Below are 24,428 nucleotides of genomic sequence, written 5' to 3' on the forward strand. Positions count from 1 at the left end.
TGTAGCTGGCACACAAGAGAATAATTTGAATGTTAACTCTGCTTTGTAAACCCCATCTAAATCTTAAATCAAAACATACAGCCTTTATTATCCTTTTCAGCAAATACAGGTTATACAGCTAGACAAATTACAGATTTTCCTCAGTTTGTTCATGTCAGGAGAGTAAAATTTGTAGAGTCTTTGATAGTTTCAGATGACAGAAGAAGAAGTAGGGCTCTCCTTCATACCCCAAATCAATGAATGAATCTATAATTAGCAACAATACAAGAAAAACTGTTCACTGTCATTTAGGGTCATTACGCTGTGATGGATGCATTACAAAAACAGGATGCTGACTCGTTTACTGTACACTGTTTATGAAAAACGATGTGACATTTAAAAGAACATTTAACTTGTTATACTCCCTGTGCACTCTGGCACATGTTAACGCACAGTAATTGTAGCTTTGTGCGTGCGTGCTTTGAAACCATCATGTAAAACATAATGTATCTCACAGGCTGCAAGAGCGGGCCCCCGCTCTGATCCAGTGCTGCAGAATGCAGCCATTTCCCATCACTATGGCAACCGGAGGAAAAGAGCGTGCAAAAAGGGAGAGAGAAATAAGCGAAGGAGAAAAAAAAAAACTGTGTAGGTTCCTATTGATTGCTACATGAACTGGTTTTGCTGTGATTCCCTGATTTCCACCGTTTGTAATGATATTCCTATCAGCAGTAAACACTTCCCCCTCAGTCTTTTATTATTGCCACTCAATTCAGGATGTGTTCCTGTGTGCAGCTGACAGATATATGGACTGACTGACTGAATGGCAGGTGGTGTGTGCGCGTTTGTGAGTGTTTGCGCCTTCTGACAATGTCCATCTCATCTGGAGAGTTATTTGACCTTGTTAGCCATCAGCCGGCAACTGAATGAGATTTCCCGCTGAACAACAGCACAGTTGGCCCTCCACAGCACAGATTGAAAAACTGAAAATCGAATGTGGAGGAATGAGACTCCTAACCGGACATGTAGCACTCTATGTTGCGATCTGTTGGTAACTTCATTAAGAGCAGGGCGAGTGCCGTGCCCACAGGGTTGACATGTGTTTACACATCTTGTGTTGTTTTGTCTGTTCGGTTGTTTGAAGAGGAGAATGATATGGCCAGAGACTGCTGTATAACTCGCGAGCTGCTTTGCACTCACCCATCCACAGTCACATTTAATCATGTGCTAATATTTAAGTGATCAGACTTCTTTTTGTGTGAACGCCTTTGAATTTTTGAAGTAGAAGACCACTTACTGGTTAAAAAAAAAATACGGTTTTGCCCTGTGTGCGTAAATTCGTGTCAGTAGTGAACAATGTATGCTGTAATGCCAGTCAAAAATAGACTAGATTGCGGATATGCCTCAGGTGAAATGAGAGGGAGAAGATGTGATTAGACACAGTGGGGATTCCTTATCCTGGCCACACAGCTGAATAAAACAGCAGGCTATTAAAGAAGATCTTCCATTTGCATATTCTCATTATTCATTTCTCTCCAGCTGGCCATAGCAAGGTGGGTTGGTAGGATTGCAACTCTCAATTGGTTACCATGCAACAGAGAAAAAATGTGGGCAACTAAACTTGTCAGTGTGAGTACAATAGAGCTTGGTGATATTGGATGTTTAGGCTGATTTATTAGAGAGTGACAATGTAGTGTAGGTGGTAAAGAATGGTTATGTACCTCACTCCCTCTGTAACAAATAAAAACAGTTTCACAGCATTTTAAATCCAACAGCACACAGTCTACATGTGTGGATACGTGTATGTGTTTGTGTGCACGTGCAAGCAATATTAAGCCAACCTCAGAGTGTCTGTGTCCAAACTTTGACCAGGTGTCTCCATATTTTTAGACGGGATAAACCTTGCCTTTAGCAAAACATTCTTAAGCCTTATCAGATTTTATTTTAGGAAACTAAAAAACAGCTTTGCTTTAAACCTAAAAAAAAAAAAAAAAACTTTCAACGTGGAATGAGACGGACCCACAAGTATATGTAATTAAACCAAAGCATAATTTGCTGATTATCTTCTTGATGAATTAATTCATTTGGTCATCAAACAGTGAAAAATCCACATGAAATACTTCTGACACAAACCTCACCATTACTAAGTTTAATACGACGCGAGACAAAGAAAAGCAGCACATGTTTTACTTGATAAATGATTCTAATAAAATAAATGACTGATTTATCGATTATCAAAATAATTGCCAATTATTTTTTTCTTTTAGTCGTCTAATCAATTCAATTAATTGTGTCAGCTCCATATTTGTAATTTCTCAGATGGCTATGGAATCACTCAAGTGAACTGCAGTAAGTAATTAAAAATCACCGAAAATGGAAACAGGAAGGACAACAGCAAGAGAGAGCAAAGCTTCGACTGAAGTTAAAAAAAAAAAGAAAAGCTATCTCGTTCTTTTTTCTCCCGTTCTCTGTTCTGTTCCCCCCCGCTTCATTCATCCTCTCCTACTTTTGCCGGGCACACATGCACACAATCTGTTATGACTGCTCACAGAGCTTTGACTGGTGTGTTGTCATGCCAACAGTGTAACTATTCACACTTTGTGCACTAGATGAAGCAGGAGGCCGTGGCAGGGCCTGGTGTAGCGATGGTTATATTTAGCCTCTCATTAGGTAGCACAACCACTCAGGCATTAATCAATACTTATTCAGCTATGGAGACTCTGTAAAGTTTAATGCCAGGTAGACAAAGTGGAAAAGAGATGGTGGATTATAATGGAACAGATAGTAAAGGTGGTAGTGGGAGAAAGGGGGAGAAACAAGCAGTTGAATAGAGGGAGAGAAAGACAGGAGTAAAGAGGTATTAGCCTGACATTGAGGGTGCACTATAATAAAGCCAAGTCAACCAGTGCTATAAACCTGCCCTCCATTATAACCCCACAATAGAGTAATTCATGACTGTGAGATTGATTCAGTGGCTCTCTGTGATGCTCAGCAGCTGCACAGTGCCCAGAGATTTGCCTACAGTCCATCAATTATGAAGAAAATACATTTATAATATCAAATCTTTTTCCAGTACACAGGTAACTCCCTCTTTCTATTTATTTCTTTTACTTTGCTCTCGCTTATTCAACAGCACTGAGACATTTATGTCTTTTTCAAGGATTCACTAGCAGTCACTGAGAGGGGGTTTCGGTACAGGCTGTACCTTACATCCCAGCTTTCCCAGAGAAATATGTTCTAAACAAGGCATAAAGGGACACAAATATGAAAACACCAAGCGGTTCTGAGAAAAAAATGGTACAATGAGGAAGGCAGAGCAGCACTTAACTCCCAAGTCAAGCAGCAAGAAATACTACGGTACTTTATTTCCCTCTTCCCCTTTCTGAAATCTAATTCCCGGCATTTGGAGGCCATTTGGAGCAGATCGATGGGGTTAACGCCCGTAGTAATCTGTTTGACCGCCTTGGGAGACGGCCAAGGAAGGTGTGTGTGTGCGTGCGTGTGAGAGAATTGGTGGAGTGAGGGCTGATGGCGGAAGAACTTGGAGATGGAAACTTAAGGGAAGCATACAACCCTGTCTAATGTCGAGGATCCATAATCATACACACAGAAAAATCTGAACAGAGTTTTACTTCAGCAGCTGGATTTAGACACAGTTACAATATAGAAATTATATTACTGTTTTTATTTTTGGAAAATGTCTCCTCCTCAGTTTGACATTTCAGTGCAGTGAGTTTGCACCACTACTCTTACCATTTAGAGGATATTACTGATGGGACAGCTGGCCAAGGAGGTGTTTACTTCAGATGCTCCTCAATACGTTATCTCCATTAGCTCGCCTTCACTCTGACCTTTACACAAAGCTACTGAGATTCATCCTTATTGATATGTCATTAGACACTGACATTAACCATACTGTTATTGTGTTCCTGATTAACCACACTCAATTAGGCTAAATGTGAGGAAACAGCTGCCCTGGAATGTCAGAATATAAGGATCTTCTTTTTTACCCATTATTTACAGAATTCTTATGAAAAAAAATATATAATAGAGGCAAAAATCTTATCTCCCTATTATATAACGTCTTGGATGGTATTTCTTTAAAAAGGTCAGCATGCATCAATGCTCCTTTTTTCTGAAAATAACTTTAAAGCACATTTCGGCAACAATAAGTCAGTGCAGAGGACTAAAACACACAAAATCCAAAATCTTTGCCAAAGTGTGAGGCAACTTTAACAGCTTTTCATCGGAAAGGCTTCATGAATTAAGCTCCTATGACAAATCTATGACTATGTAGCCAAACTCAACTCATAATTTGGGTACAATATTTTTTTAGGCTTACCCAATACATAAACCCAAAGCACTAGGCAACAATTAACAAATATATTGAATATTTCCTGAGATAAATGAACCCTCTCTACACGGGGTCAGCCACAGAACAGCATGCCCAGAGAGCCTCTCCTCCACTAACATGTGGGTTTTTGAACCAAAGCCCCCCATTCCAACACTATATGTGGAACAACCTCATGGAGAGACTGCTGGAGTTTGTCCCTGTACTGTATGTGTGCGTGTGCATCTGTGTGTGCGTTTGTGCGTGCACACGCGTGTTATATTGTGACAAGAACAAGAGCTGATCAGAGCACCAGGCTGGAGCTAACCATGATGAAATGCCTTGTTAGCGCTGCAAACAGAGGCAGCTGCACCTGTCCCTCGTCTAATGGCAAATTACTGCACCCAAATCAGCAACCTGAGGCCCAATACTGCACACACACACACACACACACACACACACACACACACACACATATATGTGTATACGTGCGAGTATCTGGGAGAGAACAACAGAGAAAAACAGTGAGGGGAGAGCCGGATCTGATGTCCGAAGCAATCTGCACTTCACACACTGCGTTTATTCATGACAAGGCCAACAGCACAGGTGAACAAAATCCTCAAGAAATACCACCACAGAAAATATGCCTTTACGACTGGATGCGTGCATGTTATTGCCTTGTCTATCTGTATCAGGATAATGTGATGTCATTTATAACACAGTTGTAAATCCGTCCAATAAACAGGACAACCAGCTTTATTTCTTTTAGAAGAATTTTTGTGCACTAGATAAAGCACAGTCTTTAGCCAGAAGATTTTACTTGTAATGCTTCACTGAGGATACGTGCATTATCAGAATATTTATCCAAAAAAAATAAAAATAAGAGGGGAACAACCAAAACACCACACCACAAAATATCATTTGAATTCTTGTACTTGGTACTGTATACATATACATAAAGTTTGAAAAACAACAATACTTCCAAGAGCTACAAATATTTGTCAATGTAAACCAAATGTTCCTGCAAGTTCACCAACACAAGTTCCCTATACATCCAGCCTGCCCTCATTTGTATTCAGATTTAACATGTCCTGATGTTTGGGGCTTCCATGCAGCAGCAGTGCTGGTCTCCTCTCACTACGTACATCTGCCTCCTGCATGCACTCCTCATTGAATTACTTCCACATCTCCAAGCCAGGAGAGGAAATGTGAGCCAGGCTGAATCCAGCGATTGCTAAAACATATGCTTGGTATTGTAAACCCCATAGAGTCAGCAGAGTGCAGCCGATAGGTCAGATCTAAAAGAAGGATTATCTATTTCCCCGTGTACAAAACCAACTAATCCTCTAAACTCTGTCATGGCTGTCAATACCAACTACAATCAGGAGAGGAAGAACAAGGAGGAGCTGTGGTGTGTGAATCAGTCTGCAACAGTTAAGTAAAGTTTCACTATTTTAGTGTACAGGCAAAGCAACTGCACTAAATTTAATTATCCCAACTGTATATCAATAGGAATTTGATAAAGAGGGCTCCCTTGAGTTTATTGGGTCATTCATCTGTCAATTAAGGTCAACGGCTGATGACTGAACTTCTCACACAGCAGTGGCAGCCTTTTCTCGCTGGCTACCATCCTCAGACACAGAGACATAAGATCTTTAAGAAGCTAGAGCGATTTGTTCCCCATCAATGAGCCCCTTGGCAATTGAGAGGTCCATTGGGGTGTAACGTAACCACCCACCATGCCTTTTCTCTCTCTTTCTAAATGACCAGGGAGACGTGGCTGACAGGTAATTCACACACTTAAGGAGCCAATGTAAAAAGCAATAGCCAAAGCTTTAAGTGAGATACTTGGAAAAGATCAGCAAGAAAGAGAGGAAGGGAGGACGAGGAGGTGAGGAGGATGCAGAGTTGTGTATGCAGCAAGCATCAAAGCTCCTTGTGGTAACATTTAGACAGTGGGCCCTGGTGTATACGAGGAGAGTACACATTGATTGAGAGAGAGTGGATGGAGTAAAATTGAGAGCAGAAAGGAGTGATGGGCTTTTTTTCTTTTTTTTTTTTATTCCCTTCACATTGCATGTCTGAAACAAGTAGAGAGAAAAAAGAAATCAAGGAAGCCAACTCTTTTCTTGGAAGAGACTGGCCTTTAAAATTCACTGTGACGGACTGACTGGGCTCCTCAAGCTGATGGCTGGTTGCCCCCTCCTCTCTCTCTCCACCTCTCCCTGCAGTCTGACTCTTGTTATGGCACTCACTCTATCACTCACTTTCTGGAGAGCTCAGATGGTGACCAGGATAACCATGATGGCATGTTGGATACCTCTTCGGTGGTGACAAGTCACTCTCTCTCCTTTTCACTTTCTGTCTCTGTCACACACAGACACACAAGTCTCCCCCCTGTGCTCATGCTTATTCCCAGACACACACATACACTAGATACATGGTCAAATCTGTGCCAAAACACAATCATGGACAAATAGATGCACATCAGCTCACTCACGGATCTGAGATAAGCTCAAATTGGCCAGTGGTACTAAAATCACAGCGAACACATTGCACCTTTATTAGCAATCTGCGCTGTGCAGGAAGCAGACGCTGTGTTAAGCCTATTACAGGTTGTTGTGCTTTTGACAAGGCCCGACAACAGCTGGAACATGTTGCGCTAACCAGTGAGGGGGACAGACCAAGGTGTAATCCCACTGAAACGAGCCAATGGCTCCCTGACGAAGCACTGGAGAAGGAGAGGAGAGGAGATCTGAATGGATTGCAGTTGTTATTCACCTGATGGTAGGCCTTTCAGACATGAGCTGTCATAGCAAAAAAACACAGGTGTTACTAATAATGTGTCCCAGCAAGACATCACAAGTGTGACAATGAACCAGCCTGTACACTACCAGGACCCCGAAGCAGCTAAATGGAATTCAGCCATAACTGGATTTTTTACAGCAGTGCCAAAATGTCTCTCATGAAAAAAGGCTTGCATAAAACAAAAAGGGGAATTTTGTTTTCATTTCATCTGAAATTGAGTTCATGTTAGCTGTTGCCTGTTTGTGGTAGCTGTCAGTGGTAACGACCATATGCATCCTGCCAATGTTAGTCCAAAGCTGGGGTTTCTAGGAGCACTTAACTTAACGTTTATCATGTTGACCGCAGCAATAACATGACAAAAGCTCTTAGGTTGTTTTTAGCAAAGCTGCTGCATGAATGTCAGCCTGGTCCAGACTGAAGATCCGAACAACTGTAGATGGATTGGCACAAAATTTGCCATTTTGCCATCCAGAGCGTGAAACTGTAAGAGTTCCTCATGAATGATAATTGCGGCCTGAAAAGAAATAGCTTGTTTTTATACCTGCCCGACAGAATTTGACCACAAGGGTCCAATGAGTTCATTTTTAACTTCGCCGCAGAGTGGTCCCAACTGGTGTAACCGCTGTATACTTGTACATGATAAAGACTGAGAAAGCGGAGGGGGGGTACTGTAGACAGCGAGTGGGAAGAAAAGCGAGGGAGAGAGCCCATTATCAAGTTAATTGTTTCTTGGCCCTGAAGGCCCTCCACTCTCTCCCATGGATGAATCCAGTTAAGCACGACAGGAAAAACAGAAAGAAGTGGGACGAAGAATGAATGAATGAATTTGGTTAATGGTACTGTAGTAAATTAGTGCAGCACTGACTTAATCGAGTCAGAGTCAGAGAGAGAAACTTCTGCAGGTCTGTTAGTAATTCTTCTTCAAGTTGTCTCGATTTGGGGAGTTATGGTATCTGCTACTACAAAATGCACTGTGGTCGATTTTGACTCAAGGCATTCCTCATAAAAACATTTTCTTCTGTTTTATCACTGACAGCACGACCCCAAATGAACTCAAAATGAAAAATTGCTACCCTTCAAAATACTTGTTAGATTATCTTCCAGTTTTTCTCAACTGAAACAGCCTATAAACTGAATAATAAGGGAGCACATAAAACCCCTCGTATATTTCTTGTCAATTAGGGATATTAAAGCTTTATGGACAACAAATGTGTGAAAGTTTAAACCCAATCCATCCTTCCTGTCTTTCTACCACCTCTCTCCTTCTCAATCTTCCAGTCTTCTTCTCCTAACACAAACAGACAAGTCCTGCTGGATATCGCTGACCATCTGCTTTATAAGAATTCACATTTTAAAGTCCCTGCCTTCACTTTTTATAAACCCTCTGCAGCTTGTTTGCTTCATATAATGCTGTCTGCAAGAGTGGAGACCATCAGTCAGATCCAGGTTAGGAGGAAAGACAGATGAGACCATTTCAGATTATAGCTGAAACATGCACAGACTAGACCTTGACAGCCTGCATCAACTCTGTTGCCCAATAGAGCAGTGGAACAAAATGCTGATTTTCCAAGAGTGCAGGTGTGTGTGTGTGTGTGTGTGTGTGTGTGTGTGTGTGTGTGTGTGTGTGTGTGTGTGTGTGTGTGTGTGTGTGTCTGTCGCCTTTGTTGGAGACAGTGCTACTTCTTGTGAATTAAGACAACATGTGGGACGGGACACATGATGAAATACTCAAGGGTTACACAGAGTTTGTATCATCTTGTCCTGCTGGAACCAGCAAAGTGTCAGGCTAGCTCATTCCCCATTTCTAGTCTGTGGTCTGGTATTGAATAGAGAGATATGAAAGTGTTATTAATCTTCTCTTTTAACTCTCAGCAAAAGGGCAAACAGGTGTACAAACAATCCCTGTAAAACATTATGCAGCTTTTCATAGGTCTCCATGACTAGTTAACTGCTTTTGATACAGTAAAATAAATTCCCTGAAGGCTGAATATAGATGATGGTCATGGTCAAACTGATGAAATGAGACACCACGCTTCATCACAATGAAGTTTCACTGTGACCTGTCAATCATTTTGGCGACATGTTTTCATTAATATCTAACATGCAACACGTAATGGGAGCTGATTTTAGATTCGGTTTGACATTGTCTCTTGGAAGGGCACTTTTCCCACCACAATCATCACACATGTCACGTTTGTGCCCGTGAGTTCAGATGACATTGCCTGTGGTCCCTTCCACTATTGGTTATCTAATAACGGCCATTTAGAGAGTGGGAAAAAGCAGATATTGCGGTTGACATTTACTCAGGTCTGAAAGGACAAACTCTGGCAGATTACTCATATTTTCTCTAAATCAGAAGGCCCATCTATTGACAACTTTTTATGACGAGGCGGAGTGGAGTGCAGCACCTGTCTTTATTCCACACGAGACAGATGGGAGTCTGGGAAGTGTAGGCATGGTGGACTGTTCAAAAAACTGCCTGTCATATTGGGTGAGTGGGTGCATGGACATCTGTGTGTGTGTGTGTGTGTGCTAAGTAGATAAAGCAGCACACAGTTCAGGCTGCCCCTCTCCGCAGCCTAGGGATTCTTCTGTCCACGCACATCAATCTTGTTACAGCAGAACGCCGCCTCCCAGGAATCCTGGCCTGGTCTCTGTTTGGATTTAGGACCTCTCTTTCATTTTCTAAATGTCTCTTCCTCTCTCCCTATCCACTACTTCTTCCTCTATTTGATCAACATCATCACTCTCTCCCTCTGATTTCTTCATTCATACTCTCTCTGTCTCGCAGTGACTCGCACCTCTCTTTCTCCCCAGTAACTTGCTCTTGTCTCCTCTGCAGGAGGTTTAAAGTTATTGCGGGTCATGGCTGTAAGCGTTGCATCATTAACACATCTTCTCTGGATGTTAACGTTGCAGTTTTCTGCTCAATCCAATTAATGTCTTCGTTAATCACCTAAAGGATGCTTTGAAAGGGTGGACTTCCATAATACGGCAAGCAAATGTGCTTATCAATCATTAACATTAGCTGAAAACTGATTAGATAGTCAGTCACAGCAGAGCACAGAGGGTTGCTGTTGAAAATAAATGGATAATGATATCCAAGTGAAATGAAAAGAAGCAGAAAATATGTATATTTCCGTATGGGGAGTATTATTATTACTTATTTGTAACAAAAGCGTGAAAATGCTTCCCCTTGGGACTACTGTAATTCGCCCAAATTAACAAACATGCATGTTTTACAAATCTGAGCTGTTGCTTTGACTTATGAAGCCCCCAAACAACTTGACTCCTCACAGCGTCTCTTTGGATGTTTTTCAGAAGTCCAATAATTACTCTGTGTGCTTGCTTTAGACCAGCACTGATTCACATCAACTGGGAGGTCCACTACCACCAGCACACATAAACTCACTGTCACCAACACATGCAGATGCACACACTCACACTCTCTCACACACACACACACACACACACACACACACACACACACACCATGTACCCTGGGATTCATCAACCAGCCCATATTTAACCAGGCCGGGGGCCATGCCAACAGTGTCCACAAACAATCATCAATCACCAGTAGCTACAAGCACACCACACACGGACACACACACACACGGACGGACACACACACACACACACACACACACACACACACACACACACACACACCATCCAACCAGGTGGTCGACTCTTGTCTCACAATAGCTAATTTCCGGGCCAAATAAACACTCCAGTTGAAGGCATTGACTGTGAGTGCTTGTCGTTTTTAATGAATCGCTTATTGACTGGTCTGTATTGAGTTGACTGGAAAGACATAGGAGCAATAAGAAAGAGCCCCCCACTCGCCTCTCTCTCTCTCTCTCTCTCTCTCTCTCTCTCTCTCTCACTCTCACCCTACAGAGTGACGGTAAAGCAGGAATGTGACAGCCCCGGCAATCGGACAATGCCGTCTCGTTTGAGAAGCTGACGTACAACGCTGTGTTGCCATAGCTACTGAGAAAGAGAGAGAGAGAGGAAAGAAGGCGATGGAGAGAGGAGGGAGAGAAGGGGCTAGACTGCAAAGGAAAATTAATTTGTGTACAAGGCCATGTCGCAAAGAAAATTGCATTTTTCCCTTAGATGGGGACAGAGGGAGACGCCGTGTTAGTCCAGTGCTTGTGTGGATAAAAGTGAACGTGCTTGTCTGTGTGTGTGTGCATGTACAGTCGGACAGATGCCATCTCAGTGGAGTTTTGTGGGATGTCAGAAGGCTCTTTTACATTACATTACAGGCTTTTAAAAATAAAACAGAGTGAAAGGCTTAAAATAAGATGCAGCCTATGGAGCAAGACACACACACTGATGCAAAGTGAGGAGAGGGGAAAAAAAAAAAAGCTCTCTGATTAATTTACTGTGTGCGTCTGTGTGTGTGTCACGTCCCTCGTACACAAACACCAGCAGGCAGAAAAGAACATGTGATGGAGAGCACTCTGCATGCACTACTGTGACACTGACACACACACACACACACACACAGGGTGAGAGAAAGATTTTTCTCTTTTTGTGGCATGACGAGTCGTCTGAATTCCACGGCTCTCTAAGTAGGTCATGCAGCCTTTTCAGAGTTCCACTCCTCCCCACGCTGCATCAAAAATGCATAAATCCCTGCACATTCTCCCTGCTAGCAGCTTCCCAGGCCTGCTAAAGCACATCTTTAGTGATTCTAATCCCATCAAAGGTGGTTCTGCTGGTATGTAAACAGAACATGGGATAAAAAAAAATAAAACTGCCTTCACTAGTTACATTAATGCTCGCTCTTTCGTGGCTGGGTGTGGTGGGGTTGAGGGGGATGCTCCTGATTGTTCGTGAGGTGATAGTGCAGCAATCCACTTAAGGAACAGGTGCCAGTATTGATGGTGGGGGCGAGGTGGATGCAAGGTACGAGAGCTATGTTTGGCTCAAGTTTGGTTAAAATAAAAAGTGAGCAGAGTGTTTTGTTCCCAACAACAAAGCTTGGCTGGTTGGTGATGCTATCTCCAAAGATACACTACACTGTCAGATGAGTCGAACGGGGGAGGTACAAAGTGAACGCAGGTGAGATAAGCGCTGGCAAGCCTCCGGACAATGGAGGAGCAATCAAGTGATGGTGCCTTCGCGCAGTGTGAAAATGTTACAATAGATCTTCACCAGGCCCTTTTGTAAGGGCTGTGGCGTGGTATCTTTTCATTGTTTTTCAGTCTTTAAATGTACTGTATCAAAACCAAGCTGTCTTCATTATCCTAGAGCCAAGAATGAAATCAGCAACGTAAAAAAAACGACTTCACAAAATGACTTGTAAGAGCTCTGAAACCTTTGCTCTCTTAATTTATGACATTGAAATATGGGCATTTTATCTGTGCTTGGGGCACAGGACAGCTATGTTTTGTGTCAGCCCAAAGTTCTCCCGCTCACACTCTGGGTATTAAGTTCTTTCATAGATGAATAATTGAGTAGATCACAATAATAGTCTTCCTCCATTACATTCCAATCTCTGACCACTGAGCCGCCCATGGGACCACAAGTGACAGTCATCACCAGTGACTCTTTGCGACTGCATCACCTGTCACGGCTGAGTATGTGTGTGTGTGTATGTGTCTGTGCATGTGTGCTTGAATAATTTAAAAGAAAGCAAAGTACCCATTCTGAATTACATGTAAGAAAACCACATAAAGGAAAGCTCTGAATTAACGACTGAATAAGCATTATATAATGTTAATCAATTTATTCAGTCTATTTATAATTCTCTTCAACATCTGGAATCTTTGCCACTGTCTGAAAATGTAGACTCTTGCCCTAAAGCCGTTCTAATGTCCTGCAATATAATATATTACACAAAGATCGTTATGGATTTTTTTTTTTTTTTTTGTCCTGCTTGAGATTCAGCAGCAGATGAGACTTACATCTCTTGTGGTTAGTCATTTTTGCCTGGTCTGACCTATTGGATCAAAACTGAGTAAATCAAAGCTCGAGGTACACACTCACCAAGCTCTGATTTATGCTCAGGATACACATCCATTTAAAAAAAGGAAAGATGAAAGTGCAAAGTTTGCTGCACATACTGATCAGCTTGACCTCTCAAAGATGCATTTCTTTTAAACTGCAGCAAAACAATCTGAAATCTGTCACCACTTCAGAGGAAACAATCACAATCTTCTGTCAAAGTTAGGATGAAAGTCGAAAACTTTATTTTGCTGCTATCCTCTGGGAGTGCATATGTCAGGATGTCAGAATGTAATATTAATGAAGACCACAAATGCGGTCAATAAGAATAGAGTATATGAGGCTATCCTTAAAGACAGCCCAAAAGCCAGTATTGAAACCCGCCTCATAAATAAATCAACTAGTGTCAGCCACCTTCAGTTTCTCAACCAGCAGACTGCAGGACTGTATATTGTTGAAAGGTTGTGTGTGTGTGTGTGTGTGTGTGTGTGTGTGTGTGTGTGAGGGGAAATGGGGAACAATCAGCACAAACACTGTCTCTAAAACGTAAGCATGGTATACTCTGTGGAGAATGTGACAACAAACTGAACATATATTCACTCTCCCTTTAAAATGGTACTAATGTACACACTAAAATAGATTCAGAATGTACAACTGTTTAGCATTGGTACTGTAGAAATGATAGATTAACCAATTTCAGTATTCAGAACGTCACAGTTTAGTAACCGTAAAGGCTACATTGAGTCTTTCTGTCACTTACAATCGGTGAAGTAGCAGTAAGTTAAAAGTTGATGTTTCACTACAACGTAATACAATAGCAACCAAACAGGAAAAGTTGTATTGCACATCATCATATCATCAAAATCTAGAATTGTTGCATCCCTACAGGAAGTACAGAGGTTCTTTCACACATCTCTTTCATGGGGAGAGGATTTCAAATTTACTTATCTTATGTGAGTTAAAAAAAAAAAGAAAGAAAGAAAAAAAAGAAAACAGACACTGACGTTCCACCTAGAGTATTTTTTACATAAACCTTTACAATGTGATAGTGTGAATCATTCACAAAGTACCAGTATCAAACCCCCTGGTTTGTCATGACTATAATTAAAAAGGCCTCTTTGATGAGCAGCAAAATATCCTCAAGCAAGTCCGGTCCGAGTGGTAGAGTACATTCACGGGTACATTACTTTTATCACAAAACATTTTCATAATGAGAGCAATAGTGACATTTTACTTCTTCCATATTACAGCATTGCAGAGCATCACCCTGAAAAACATCCACAGACCAGTCCTATGCCTCTTGAAGCCCGACCACAATGAAATCAAAATGTATTTCCATCTTAGGAAGAAGTTAGAGACATGTAGTCTAATTCCAAGGTTGTTTTGGCCTGCAGGGGTTGGGATAGGAGTCTTCTTCAGTTTGAATCTCCCAAACTTTTAGAGCACAGGCAGCTGAACTTAATGAGTGCTGTTGAGCTCCGGTAAGCATGGTCTACCAGGCAGTTACAGAACACCTCACTCTTTCTCCTCCTCACCTTTCTCTTCTGACTCTACAATGCCCAATGGCTTCTTTTCTCTCCCAGAGAACCAACAGCCTCTCACACGCAACGCATCGTACAAAAACCGAGAAGCAACATTGAAATAACTACACCTCCAGGGCCTCAACGCGGTGCTCTGCTGCCCCTTTGTGCACGCCATCTCTGACTGACTGTGTGATTCAGTTTGTGCGCACGTGTGTATTTAAAATGTACTGCTGTTTACTCAAGTGAGAAAATCCGGAAATCCTCAACAACGCAGCTGCCCAAGGGTTCACTCCTAATTGCTCCCACCACAAGTAGGCCAAAGCAGTTCATCTGAAATTGACAAAACAAAAGACGAAGACAAAGTGGAAGTGTACCACCACTGGCAGCCGGGGTTCTTATATCTCAATTTAATCCTCAGAAGACTTCAGAGCTCTACATAGAGATGTGTTTAAAAGCCTCAGGCAGCTGTAATGAGCCTAAGTGACATGCCACATAAATAGTGGGTAGACAAACAAGAATAACCATTATGATACGAAAAATAATGAACAAGAAAATAACAGGTTAAAAGCAAAGGAAAGAAGATAAGACGGGAAAACAACACTACATAAAAATATATATTTTCTTCTGCCCACCTGACTGCTTGTGTGTATGCGTGCTTACACTGTATTCAGTGTATGTATGTGTGTGTCTGGTCCCCTCTCCGACAGGCAGTAATGAATAAAATAACAGTGTAGGAAGATGAACTACTTCCTCTGTGAACTCATCAGGCAGACATTGGCATGCACCACTGCCTCCAAGATGGCTGAATCTGTGCCCCCCTCTTTGTGAATACTGTCTGCTACAGCTGGCAGTAGGAAAGCACGCTGCAGGTGAGAATATGGAGGAATATGTTATAGAGCAAAGAAGATGTCCATATGAATTTGCTGCATGGTAGATATGAAGAGGTATTGCTGTATTGGTGTTGTTGTTTTTCCCCCAACAGGCTATGGTGTGGAAAATAAATCTGCACTGCTCAGAAAAACAGCTTTGGTACAAAGAATGATATTCTTTGTGATGTTTTCCTGTGTGAATGGCTCCTCCAATTCAAATGAAGTAAACTTACTCAGGAGAATTAAGTCTTGCTTACTGATCCGATTAAACTATTCCTAGTTTGTTTGTAGTTATAACTAGCTTGAAAAGTGAATCAAATTAAAACAAAACCAAAAGAATATGAGCCAATTCAGGAAGTATAAGCTTCAGCACAAAACATCAGAGGGAATAACTGACGGTCAGCTATGACAATAAACGTGGATTGCTGTGATGGAGGCAAAGGAGTGTGACTCTGGAGGTTCTTCTTTCATGTGTTTGATGTGTCTCCTGGAGGATGGCAATGCCCCGGGGGAGCAGGCCAGGCCAGAAGGCCTTTGATGAGGCCCCTCCACTGGCTGTGATCGGATAAAACTGCTCCCCTCTCATTCACCTGCCCCTGGAGATGATGCTATAACTCTGATAATAGAATGGATCTGTTGAATACTAGAGACATTCAGTGCTGTTGTATTGAAGCCTGAGCTTACTCTTTTGCGGGAATATTTATAAGGTAGACAAGAATTCAGAGCAATATGCCCAGGCAAATAATGTTTATTTGGGATTTTTATGTCTGTATAACTCTCTTTCACTGGCACAGGCACAACACAATAACTGAATATCCTGTTTCATCTTTCCTTCTAATGTTGAATCAGATCTACCAAGGGGTGCTTCACTAGACAAAGATCAAACATAAGGACTCTTTGACGACATTACAATGACAGTGGAAACTTTTAAAACCTCATATATGGTCTCCAGAGTTTCGTCGTATTAGAGGCACATAGCTGTTAACAAACACACAGGCGGAGAAATCATTTAAAATGTACTCTCCGACAGAAAAGGCAGTGTGAGGGCGGGATGGAGGGACAGAAATAAAGGAGGGAGAAAAAAAAGATGATGGTAAAGTTCAGGAATGACAAATGTGGAGTGCGCAAGAGAGGGAGACACAAATTGCGGAAGGAAGCGTGACGGATAGAAAAGGAGAGAGCGTGTGAATAGGAGGAAGAAAGAAAGTGAGTGAGAAAACGAGCAAAAGGGAGGAGGTAGAAAAGTTCCATAACTGCTGCGATGATGTGGGTGGAAGGCAGCGCGTGGGCAGATTCATGGGAGAGAAAGAATGCAGAGGGAACTGGCTCATGATTCTCTCTCTCTCTCTCTCTCTCTCTCTCTTTCTCTTTCTCTCTCTCTCTCTGACATCAGCTCATGCACAGAGATGCAGAATGAGCATGAGACTGTTCTCTTTTCATGTCTCCACGTTCCCGCACACAGCCACAAACTGCTGGTAGATAATGAGGGCTGCAGTCATTGGGGGGGAGAACAAGGGGTAACTATGCCTGTGTTCGTGTGAATTGTGTACACGTGTGTGTGAGTCAATTGCTTTCACAGAACAAAGAGTCCTGTCAATCACAGAGGAGCGATCCCGCCCCTTACTTACAGTCTGTTTCATCATTGGTGGGAATGATGAGATACAGAGCTCGGTGGCAAGCGTTCCGATGAGATCGTACCACGTTCCCACATAAACACACATCAGCTCATTCACTCTCTACATGCACGCACACACGCTCAAACCATTTGATGTTTCTGCGTGTCTTCACTGGTCGCCAAGGAAATGGGTTTTTCACTCACATCCCGTACGGTCAGCCTGCAGTACGTTGCCATGGCAACAGAAAACCTGATGAAGGGGTTAACTGCCTCACCGGTGTTCGGGAGAAAGGTTTTCATGTGGTGGTATTTGCAGATTTGAACTGGACCACCGCCAAAATCAATGCGTGCGTTTGTGCAGGTGTTAAGCGTGTATATCTGACGTAGCGCTCACCTACGTGTTTCTGCTTCTTTTCTTGTCTGCATGTTTATTCGTGTGTGTGTGTGTGTGTGTGTGTGTGTGTGTGTGTGTGTGGCTGACGAGGGGTAGGGGGAGAACATGAGTGAGAATGAATGAGAGCAAAATCACTGACTGCTCTTGTCTCCATGGTTGCAGAAGTTCAGTATATTTTTAAACGAACCAATTCATCATAAATCTGTATTGAGTGTGTCACACACTCTCCCACTGTGCTCGTTGCAAATAACCAGAAAGGTTTCAAACGCTCTGAGGCACTGCAATTAGATGCATGACTATCATTATGTAGCCCACTCCACACACACGATCACACACAAGCATATGCGCACACATAGATCAATAAGCTTCCTTTGTATGCATGAAAATGAATTGTATACCTGCCTCGCTACTTGAGATCATGGACTAAAAAAACTGAACTTAAAGAAGATGTTGATGTGTGATGTCACTCCTCAAAAGTAAAATTACAGTGGTACAGTGGGTAAGTAAAAGGCCTGCAGTGTGCATCGAGTAATCATTAAAAAAAATTTAAAATCACCATAAATGGCCTGAAACTGGCCTAAACTCACTAATCAAGATGTAATTTCCTCTGAAGTTGCCAAACAAATGATCAAACATATTAGAAATGTTAGGAATAAACATTGTGATTGCTGAGTTTCACAGTCTACATCTCATTTGCATTGAACACAAAAAGTAACCCAGTCCACAACAAAGTAGATAATAATAATAAATCCAATGAGGTGTGATATTCAGTATCAGTGACGTGTGAAAGAATATGAATGCAATGGCTAATATGAGGTTTGTTTTGTCAGTGTAAAATGAAAAAAGACACAGTGTGGTGAGTGGTGAAGGTATCGGCACTCTGGAGTCTAAGGTAGGCTCGCTTAAATAACTTAGGAACAAAGGCCAGGTGTTCTCAGTTACTCCTAAGGAGCACCAAGCCAAGTAGAACACACACACACACACACACACACACTACACTAAGGCAGAGAACACTGGGGCCGTCACAGTAGCAGGTTATCCGGTGACTTATGGCCACTTGTGGCAAAACTATTTGACACAATTGAGATGTTGATTGATTTAGTATCATTTACAAATATAAATTCAGACAAGGAAAGTTAATTTTAGAAATATCAATTCAGTCTGTTAACCCAAGCGCTTTGTCTAACTTGTCCAAACACTGAACTTTTCCCAGTGTTTAAACAATCCTTCAACACTACCTTCCAAACCCCAGCAACTGCAGTCTGTTGGCCAACAAAACCTGTAAACACACTGTTGCAGCCATCTCCCTTTTGTTAGCTAGCCAGAAGGGGAATATTATAGCTGTTGACTAAGTAAACCATTTTTAAACCCCTAAACATACAATCGGAAAAAAGATAAATAAATGAGTTCTGAATCAGTGATTTCTTACCCATGAACTATGTAAATGTTAAAACCATGAATTCCCCAATCAGATTTCTAATGATTTTGTTTCCAAAGTGTTGATTTATAAAGAACATAGGTGTATATACAAAATAGTTTACACCTTAAGTGTAATAATAAATCATTAACACCTTATGTGAAAGCTGAAGACAGCAGGAGAAATCTGTAGTTTAGTGTTTTGCTATTCTTTTTTACAAGCCATGATTCATTTTTAGCACACACAGTTATGGCATTTGTGACACCTGTGTGGTTGTTTTGTTGTTGTTGCAGGGTAAAAGTGGTGAAAAATGCTGATTCTGTGGTTTGTTGCTGAGAATATTAGTCACACACACAGAAGTTTACTGGTCTTCAGGGGTCAACTACCAACACTTCTTCAGGATTACTGCTGACATTGTGCACGGTTCAATGAGAACAAGTTCAGAGATGGGTTTTTTTTAATGATTTCGAGCTTTTGTTTTATTTTTTGCTTGTTCCACACTGACTAATTTGGATTGCTCTTTTTTTCATTAGTATCATCTGAGCTGAGAGTCCATGGAGACTGATAGCCTTTCATGGTTGCTTTCATTCTACAAAGACCATTCATTTTGTTTCTAATTCTGAACAATGCTGCATGATGGGTGTATAATTACTAATGGCAATCTTACTTCACTGTAACCGTATGATGACTATTCATGTGATACTTTTGGCTATTGGTAAAATGTGCCAAAAAGATAGATGCAGTATAATAGACTGTTAGAGCAAGCATTACTGCATTAGCACTGCATAAATAATTTTTTCAGCAGTTCAGACACAGATTTTATCCAATGCCAATTTGATAGCAAGCAATTTTAGTACTATAAATTGTTCTATTTTGCAGTATAAATTATAGTATAACTGAATTAATAAGAAATTCAAAGTCTGGGGATACTTCAAACAAACAATTTGTGTGTATGTGCTTAAATGCCTCCTATTTCCTGTTAATGTTATTCAGTTCATTAGCGTTAGACAATCAGACGACTGCTAACGCAGCACACAAGCTTCATTTCTGGTTCACAGAGCATTTATGTTTTCTAGCCTCCTTCAGTGTTATAAATTGTCACCAAGGCTGGTCTCAGTGAAAAAGCAAAGCCTCAGGCACATCTGTACGCTGTATATCTGACCAAACCGTGCACACACAAGTTCAGATGCTGGAAGAGGTTGTCTAATACAATATATAGCTAATCTGGCTGAGAGCGTTGATGAGCTTAGGGAGGGACTGATGATGTGTGTTTGGACACAGGGCCTAATGCTTCAAGGCTGCAGGACATGTTGGTCTAGTGCTCATTTGCATCAAATGTGACTACTGCACACTGCACTTGTTACAAATCAGCAAGTAGGTCTCAAAAGCTTTTCTCAGGGGAGCTACAAGTAGATGCAGGACTCATTATGTGAGGCCATACAAACGCACACTGAGGCAAAGGGAGGGATCGATAACAATCTCTTCTTTCACAGATCATCACAAATACAAATGTTTCAAGTGAGTGTGTTGGTGCATAAGCGCATGTACCTGCAGAAAATGAGCCTCTCCGCCTCCTATGATATGTAGCCAGCGTATTTTGTTTCCTTTGGTTTCTTCCAAATCTTTCAGCAAGACCGATGTCACCTGTCACTTTTGTTTTCTCATGGTCATGACAGCCAAATCTCAACATTAGGAGAACGATATAACAGAAAATAGACAGAAGACAATGAATCAGGGCACAGGCGAATGATTCATGGTCTATAATCCAGATGTTACTTGTAAATACAGCAGAATGGCCTCGGGATTTTCACAGCAGGAAATCAGAAAATGTGTAGAAAGAAAAATGATGCTGTCGTCTACAGATGCATGAAACTGACTTAAAGAAAAAAACATATCGTCCACCTGTGAATGTGCCTTTAAGCCTTCAATGCCCTTACACTAGGTGGGGAAGGTATACAGCAAAGAGGTGAACCAATTACAGTGAATGACACTGAAAAACAGACAACAAACCAATTTAAGCTTGTCCTTTCTTTTCAGATAAGGACAGAGATAAATCCTGACAGTGATGTGTCCTGACATCCCCAAAAAGTAACCTGCATCTGTCTGTATGTGCACATCTGTGTGTGTGCACATATGTGTGTGTGTGTGGTTTATTCATTTGGTGGTGAATCACTCAGCTCTGGGGGTCCTGGTTGACTTCCTTTTACCCTGCCAACTCTCAGTGATCTTTGCCTCCACTCTTTCTCCCTCTCCCTTCGCTTCCTGCCCTTCATGTCTCTGCTGTCACAAGAAAACACACTGAATTCTACAGAAACATTTCAGGAATTAGAAAAAGACATTTTTAGACGCGGCTTAAAATCACAGCCATAAAAGAGGATGCACAGGAATGGATTTGACAACTGCTAGACTAAATGCATTTTGCAGCAGCAGACACATTAAATGTGTTTGGTTTTGACTGTTGGAATAACACTAGTAATAAGGGTCGTGTCTTGTTTAGGAGGGGTACTCTCTATGAACCATTCTGTGAACCTAACAATCTGCACAAAGAGACATTTCTTCACTCCTCTGTAGCCCCTTTGGAGCAGCCTTTTTGTGGCTTCGTCACAACCAACTGACTGCCCCATTCCGACACTGCTAGTGAAACAGGATGTTTTATCAGGCAGGTCCAGTGGGGACTTGTACTGTCTGCCCTCTGATCTGTGTTCCCATCAGTTGGGCCAAGCTGCTGGACTAATGGGCATCTGGGCAGATATTAGAGCATTGTGCTCTACAGTTCCTTGCTAACTTAATGAGAAAACACTAGTCCTCCTGACAGAGGAGGCCGGGAGAAAAACAACGAGGGGAGTGGAGGAGAAACAGCGGAACGTTAATTAGAGAAGGGAGGAAGAAAAATGTAGAAATGGAAAGCGACACAATGAGATGATTAAGATGAAGATACTAATATTCAGATCAGAATAAGCGATATGAAAGAGGACGTGACTGACTCGAACAAATCAACCAAGACATGATACCAACTTATTCAAACAGCCAAGATAATCTGCTAATATCTACCTCTCTAACTATACCATGACTTGTGTGCAGCTATACCTAGTACAACAAACAGAACCCAAACCCAATATCTCGCTCTGGCTGGCCTTAAATCCGACTATCCTCTTCAAGCTGAGTTGGTCAGGTCTGATGAATAAACCAGTGCTGTTACTCTAAGCCCAAGAGAAGACCATGCATTACTGCTGTTAAATGTTAAATGCCTCGCAGAAGAAGCCTGGACTATAAAAGCAGCAGCAGCAGCAGCACTTGGATGTGTAGGAGAGAGGAGGGGGAGCTGGCTGCGTTTGCTCTTCCTCTCCTCGGCACAAGTGTCAGCTGCGCTCCCCGTCTTTTAAGCCACTGGTGTGGAACGGGGCCCTGCTTGTTGGAGGTTTGAGCAGCGTGGGAGAGGAGTGTGTGTGAGTGTGTATGAGTGTCTGTGTGTGCGTGTAGGTGGAAAGGGTTTGAGGGTTGTGCGTGCCTGATTCTGAATGTGTATTTGTGTGCGTGTGTGTGTGCGCGTGTGTGCTTCAACAGCTCAACAGCCTCAGCTGCCAGGAATGAGCCCCTCCGGCTGGGAACAGGTGTGTGTACGATCTTCAAAACTCTTCTTCTGTCTTTATATTTAGTTTTTTTCCTCTCTCTTCCTCTTTCCTCGTCTTCTCCCTCCCTCCCGCTATGTGGCTCTAAGATTCTGACTGAGTTAATGAAACTTAGAACCAAAGCTTAGTAGAAACACACTCGCCACCCTCCTGATACCTGTCATGTTTAAGCACTGCAGGAGAGATCTTCTACTGTCTTCCATACACACACAAACACACAACACCACACACACAGCAAACTTATGATTGCAGGCACACACACACAAATACACACTTTAGTAGCAATCCCAGCTCATTAGAGCTTTCCTCTCTCCTAGCCCTGCAGGTTAAAAACACTTCATATTAGCCATTCTTCAAACAGCCATGCTGGAGAGGGATAGGGGAGAAAACTTACACATTTCCATTATTCATGTTTTTATGCATGCCGCAATTTGCACTTCCAGCATATTGCATGGAGAGAGAACATATATTGTATGTTCTTTAAACACACACATGGGTTTAGATGAAAGAGAAAGTCAAGTGACGGCACAAAGAGCTACTGACATTATGTATGTGGAAGGTATTAGTTGATGGGAAAAGAAAGCCCAATTAGATATCAGTGCTGCTACAGGGTATGGACGAGTGTGTATGTGTACAAACATGCGTGTTGTTTAAGTGCGCACACATTCCAATGTGCCTATCAGAGAGTCAGGGGTAAAGCGGAGAAAGAGAATTAAGAGATGACGTAAAGAGAAGAAGTCGAAACAGAAGAGATGCTATATTTACACTGCAATGCACGCAAGCGCTGCTAGCCAGGCTGAAGAATGAGCTTTAAAATGTGAGCTATAAATAAACTGTACCACTACTGTACTTATGGCAGTTGAGAGCCAAATGAATAGGCTTGACCAAGCAAGACAAATAGGGCTGTCAAATGAGGAGGGGGGGGGGGGGCCTTTGACTGTAGCTTTTTACAGCTACAGATCCCAGAGGGAGAAAACCCCGGGAATATCCTTACACGTTACGTAAAGAAATCCCCTCTGATATCGCGCGAGCTGTTCATCACTGTATGGATTTGAAATGTTGCAAAAGGTGTGTGAGCTTAAGCTGCTCAGCCTACGTTTTGTTGTTGTAATCGAGGACCCTCTACACAGTTCAGACCTGAACAACTGAAATCCATCAACAAAAGCAGGTCATAATAATAACTTGCTAATGGATAAATCTGTAGCTGACTTTGCGTTTCAGGTTGAAAACAAAAGTGCTGGTATTTGTCATTCATGGTGTTGTGACATTTAGTTTCTTGAGTGGCGCAGAATAAAAGTGTTATTTTTTTATTTATTTTTTTGTTCTAATAATTCTGCAAAATCTAAATTGATTAACCTGAAGCATTAATCCTAATTCCAGTAAAACAGGGAAAAAACTGTAGCAATTGGCAACAAAGAGGCAAAAAGTATACCACCAGTTGGTTGCGACAATATAAGCTGGTTGACAATTGTAGTCTGTAGCATTAAGTCATATCTCAGCTGTGTGAAAGGGAGCTGTGAGTCAGCGTGGTATCAACAGCTTCATTAAAAAAGAGCAGGACATTGCGACCTCCACTAACCCACCAGGTTCATCCATCATTACCAAACTCCATCTCAACGGCTTTAAATTAATGCGCACAACCTCCAGTCAATCAAGAGAGAACCGGCCTTTTCTTCCTTGTGTTTTGCAGCATTTTTTCATCTCCTCAATGCTTCCACACAATTCTTCCTTCTAATCAACTCCGCTCTGCTCCCTCCTCCCTCTCTCTCTCTGCCTTCTTGTCTCTAGCCACCCTGTTCCGTCATCTCATCTCTTGAGCTGTTCTCTCTCTCTTTCATTCTGAACCATAACCCTTAATCTCGCCAAGAGCCAAATCAGCAGATTAGATAGAGAGCAGTTTCCT

At 42.0% G+C, this 24,428-nt stretch overlaps 1 protein-coding gene across 3 annotated transcripts in view; it reads right to left on the reverse strand.

The window, feature by feature from the left end:
• Positions 1 to 24,428, reverse strand: part of gabbr2 (gamma-aminobutyric acid (GABA) B receptor, 2) — a 164,590-nt gene that overhangs the window by 113,916 nt on the left and 26,246 nt on the right. The window lies entirely within an intron of this gene.

Source organism: Larimichthys crocea, chromosome XIII (genome assembly GCF_000972845.2).
Source record: "Larimichthys crocea isolate SSNF chromosome XIII, L_crocea_2.0, whole genome shotgun sequence".
Taxonomy (NCBI): Eukaryota; Metazoa; Chordata; class Actinopteri; family Sciaenidae; genus Larimichthys; species Larimichthys crocea.